Genomic DNA, 5,495 nt, shown 5'->3' on the forward strand with positions numbered 1-5,495 from the left:
TGAGGGTGATTGTCTTTCTGAGATTTTCTGACAAGGAGAGATTCTTCAGGATTCCTCAGGTCAGGGAAACGTGTGCATTAGAACCACCAGATCTCTGCTGCTCCCAGCCCAGACTACAGTCAGGGTGTTGATTAGGAAAAATATGGAGTGGTATGAGCTCAGTGTGCGGTGACATCAGACAGAATTGAGTGGGCCACAGAGTCTGGAATCTAGAGGGTCATCAGGTAGTAACTCACTCCATGGTGAGAGGACTGTCCAGGCTGGGGTGCTCCACTTGGCAGGTATAGACGTCTCTCTGCTGGGAGGTCATTTCCAGCATCACTAGGATCTGAAAAGTTCAGTCTCCGTTATGGATCAGGTTGGTGGATACGATCCCAGCTGTTTCCTCCTGTCCATTCAGGAACCATTGGACTTGCTGTCTGGATAGAAATCTGTCACGTGGCCGACAAGCAGAATGTGCAGGGGCCCCTTCTTCTCAGGAGGAGATATTCACCCTCGGCTGGACTAAGTGTGGAGAAAATCTCATTATGAGACCAAGACAGCTAAAGCTGTGCATTTAGCTATTTTCCTATGAAACTGACTTATAGATGTTTAAAATGACTATATCATCCATTAAACCACTTGGAGGGAGAAGACGGGAAACAGTGTAGGAGAGTAGAATAAAACATATAAATGTGACAAGGATGACTTTGTCATACATAATAAAGAAAGAGCAAAGAAGAACAGGAGAGGGTCAAAGTCAGCACTCTGTATCAATTTCACCAGAGGCATGTAAACTAGTAACTAATATTCTTGAACAGAAATGTTCAGACAGCTTTGAAGCTATTAAACTCTATACATTTTTCCATCTTGGCTTCAGAATATATTCAGTCAATAACATTTCTTTGATCTATCAGTCTGCTATTCTTATTTTAAAAAAGAGAAGAAGCTGAGTGCAGTGGCTCACTCCTGTAATCCTAGCCCTTTGGGAGGTACAGGCGAGAGGATTTCTTGAGAGGATTTCTTGAGGATTTCTTGAGGTTCAAGACCAGCCTGGGCAACTTGGTGAGACCTTATCTCTACAATAAATCAAGAAATTAACTGAGTGTGGTAGCATGCGCCCATGTTCTGGCTACTTGGAAGGCTGAAGCAGAAGGATCACCTGAGCCCAGCAGGTCGAGGCTCCACACACCTGATGTTTTCCTGTTTGCTTAGCAGGGATTTGGGCTTTTCCCAGGCTGGTCTGGCCTCCCATGCACCATGGGACTCCTTTGGCTCCAGGACACCCCACCTGGGTCACACAGGGACTGGAAGATGGGCAACCCCCACCTCAGTCCGCTCCTTCAGGATCTTCCCTCTCCTACCCATCCCCTCACCTCTGCACTTCAGGGTGAAACCCTCGTCCAGCTCATAGCTGTGTCTGTGCACCCATCCACTGCACTCCGCCTCCCTCCAGGAGCTCCTGAACGTTCTGCTTCTGAGCTGTCACTTGCCCCAGCTCCATCACAGGCCCGAATGACCCCAGGGTACTGTCAAACTGGACGCATTCCTCTCTGTTATAAACATGTGGCTCCAGGAGACAGAAGATCCTCCTCTGGTACACGTAAAGTTTTCGGATAGCGAAAGCCTGGCGAGGGCCAGTTGGGGAGGTTGAAGTCTCCACATTGTGGGAGGCCTTCCACCCCCCCCTCCAATCCCACTCCAGCCTGGCCGCTGCCCACTTTTCCTGCGCAGGTCAGTCAGGTGGAGCTGGTGGCTGCCTCCAGGGCTGTGTATTTCTTGTTCTGTGCCTCTTCTCTCTGGAGTCTCCACCTTTCTTCCAGCAGAGGGTCCAGTTCCAGATCAAAGGTGCCACTGTGCCTCCTGGGAGTGCTGACTGGGGACCCCACCCAGGGGGCCCAGAGCATGGCCAAGATGAACGCTGTGTTCACCAGATTAACAGTGGTGTCTCTGTCCCTCCACCTCAGCCTCTTTTTTTTAGTTGGAATCTCATTCTGTTGCCCAGGCTAGAGTACAGTGGCACACTCACAGCCACAGCAGCCTTGACCTCCTGGGCTCAGATGTTCCTTCTGCCTCTGCCTTCCAAGTAACTGAAACTATAGACACACACCGCCATGCCTGGGTAATTTTTTGACTTATTGTAGAGATGAGATATCATGTTGCTCAGACTGGTCTCAAACCCCTGAGCTAAGGCAGTTCTCTCTCCTCCCTATCCCAAAGTGCTAGGATTACAGGCGTGAGCCACCGCGCCCAGCCAGCCTCTTTGTTGCTCTCAGTGAACCAACAGATCAATAAAATATTGTTGGTTACCATCTATATATTTTGCTAATTCCCCCAAACCTGTCACTTTTCAGGGTTACATTACAAAATATACATTGTTCTTATATTCTGATTACTTGGCATCTAATTGGGGGCTCACCAATGCCTGTTTCAGGAATCTTTAAATCACAAGCTTCTCTAAGGATTTAAAATATATCATAAGTGGTTGCACTGAAAAGGGAATGCTTATACACTGTTCATGGGAGTGCAAATTAGTACAACCCCTATGGAAATCGGTATGGAGATTTCTCAAAGAACTAAAAGTAGACCTATTATTTGATCCAGCAATCCCAAAGGAATAGAGACGTTTTATACAAGAAAGACAACTGCACGTGTATGTTCATTACAGCACAATTCACAAGAGCAAAGATGTGGAACTAACCTAAGTGCCCATCAACTGATCAGCAGATAATGAAAATTTGGTATATATATACACACCATGGAATACTATTCAGTCATTAAAAAAGAATGAAGTAGCCGGGCTTGGTGGTTCAGCCTGTAATCCCACGCCTTTGGGAGGCTGAGGTGAGTGGACTGTCTGAGCCCGCGGGTTCGAGACCCGTCTGGGCAACTTGGCGAGACCTCATCTCTACAATAAATAAAAAAACCAGCTGGGTATGGTAGCGTATGCCTGTAATTCCGGCTACTTGGAAGGTGGAAGGATCGCTGGAGTCCAGCAGGTCGAGGCTGCGGTGGCCGGGAGCAGCCACTGCATTTCGGTCTGGGCGACAGCGTGAGACTCCAACTCAAAAAAAAAAAAAAGAATGAAATAACGTCTTTTGCAGCAACATGGATGGAATTGGAGAACATCATCCTAAATGAAGTAACGTAGGAACAGAAAATTGTGGGGAGCAGATGAGTGCTGTCTGGACAACAGACCTCGAGCAAAAGCAAGGCCCCAAGCAAAGGCAAAGTCCTGCTTGGTTGCTCTGCACCCTAGCCAAAGAACAAGGGATGCATCTTGCTACACAGAACGGCATCTCAGAGCCCACACATTCAGGTGCATATAGTACAGATAAAACCTTGGCAACAACAAGATAACCACAGAACAGCTTACCAGTTAGGTAGCAACAAAATTCCATTATAGCTCCCTCATAGACCTTGAACCTTTCCCAACTTCCTTTGTGCCTGATTATAAATTAAACATGCTGAGCTGGTTCGGGGCCACTTCTCCTCCATCAGAGGAAAATATCCCACCTGGCCCCAGCTTTTCTTTATGTCTTTGTGTCTGTGTCTTTCTTAATCTCTCACTGCCCTCTCTTGGGACCCTCAAGGCAGCCTCATGGGCCGCGGCAGAAAACCAAACACTGAATATTTTCACTTATAAATAGGAATTAAATTAAGTGTCTGCAAAGGCACAGAGAACGGCATAACAGACACTGGAGACTCATAAGGGGGAAGGGGAAGGGTGGAGGGATGAAAAATCACCTATTGGGTACAATGTGCACAGGTGGTGGTGGTGGGTACACTTAAAGCAGACTTCTTTGCCACTATACAATGTATCCATGTAATCAAAAACTATTTGTACCTCCTAAAGCTATTGAGAGAGAGAGAGAGAGAGAGAGAGAGAGATCATAAGTGGAAACTGCAGCTCCAGTCTCTTACCTGACCTCCCAGACCCCAGTGCATGCACAATGCTGGTCCCTGCAGGAGGAAGGTCCCTCAAGGGAGCAGGCCAGTCCAGGATTGGGCACAGGAGCCAAAACCCCGTGAAGCTCCTCATTCTCTGCCTGCTCCTCTCGCTGCTCAGAAGCCTCCCAAGGTGGGAGTCAATAGGCCTCGAGGATCCAGCAGCAGGAGGGGGAGGCTGTGAGGAAGTCTGGTCACTGCCTCTGTGAAGGTTGATTATGTATAAATTGGGTCATTTTTGTCATGCTCAACTAAATCAGAGTCGAGAGGCCAGGGGGAAAGAGCACTCAGACAGAGCACTGCTCCAAGAATTAAATTTTCTGCAAGTCCAGTTGCTGAAACTATCTGATATCACCCTAAGATCAGTTTTACCTAATGCTGCTGAAAAGACCTGCCACAACTTTAAGACCAATTTTACTTACCACCAGCACTCACCAGTCAGAGATTTCCAGCTTCCAAAAACTTCTCTCATGCCACTGAGCTTTCTTTCAAAACAATATATAACATTTCTCTTTCCAATAAAACCTCCAGCTTTTCCCTTGTTCTTTGGACATACCAAAGACACCTGGTTTGTATGTATGCCCCAAAGTATAATTCCATGATCCTCAAATAATTTAGAGATTTGCTTCTATATTTTTATTTTCACTTTAACATCTCTGCTACCACAGAGATGGTCAGAGTTGATCTGGGTGATCTGGTAGGTGTCCTTGTCCTTCCTCAGGTGCTCCATGAGAGCCAACTAGAAGTGGCACAAGGGGTAACTAAGGAGGGAGAGGGAGGGGAGCTAGCCTCAGAGAACATATCCATCAGAACTCACCATGCCCCGTGCCCTGCCCCTCAGCTTCAGAGTGTCTGGCCCTGTCCTACTTGGAGTCTCTGCCTGCTACTGCCATCCCTGTACAACTTCTCCCAGTGTAACTCCTCTTCTGGTTCAGCCAGGTTTCTCCTACCTGCTTTTCACTCAAGACACATTTCTTATTCTCCTGAATAGTAGTTTGAATTTTCTCTTTTTAAAGTAACTGGATCTTTCCTCCTGTTAATTTTTTTTTTTTAGTAGGAGTTTCACTCTTGCTCAGGCTGGAGTGCAGTGGCATGCTCATGGCCACCGCAGCCTCCACCTGCTGGGCTCAGGCAATCCTTCCACCTCATGTAGCTGGAACTACAGGCATGTGCCACCATGCCCAGCTAATTTTTTGATTTATTGTAGAGGCAAGGTCTTTCCAAGTTGCCTAGGCTGGTCTTGAACTCCTGGGCTCAGGCAATCTTTTTGTCTCTGCCTCCCAAAGTGCTGGGATTACAGGTGTGAGCCAGCGTGTCTGACTCCAGTTAACTCTTATTTGCAAAGCAGATATATTTTACATAGGCGTCTCTGAAACTGGTTTTTCTACGTTTATGTGAAAGTACTACAGACTGTGAAACTCTTGAAAAATGACTGAGCATTCTAGAGAAAACTTGTAAACTACTGATGTGAAAGAAATCATCTTCTTTCCAGAACAGGTCATATTAAGAACATGTAAGTAACCAAGAATAGCCAGAACAATCCTCAGCAAAAAAAAAAAAAAAAAAAA

General features: G+C 46.7%; 1 pseudogene; it reads right to left on the bottom strand.

The window, feature by feature from the left end:
- Positions 1-232: 232 nt before the first annotated feature.
- LOC103262736 lies at positions 233-3,927 on the bottom strand (annotated as a pseudogene).
- Between the last annotated feature and the right edge of the window lie 1,568 nt (positions 3,928-5,495).

This window comes from Carlito syrichta, unplaced genomic scaffold (assembly GCF_000164805.1).
Source record: "Carlito syrichta isolate Samal-C Ts95f unplaced genomic scaffold, Tarsius_syrichta-2.0.1 Scaffold92604, whole genome shotgun sequence".
Classification (NCBI taxonomy): domain Eukaryota; kingdom Metazoa; phylum Chordata; class Mammalia; order Primates; family Tarsiidae; genus Carlito; species Carlito syrichta.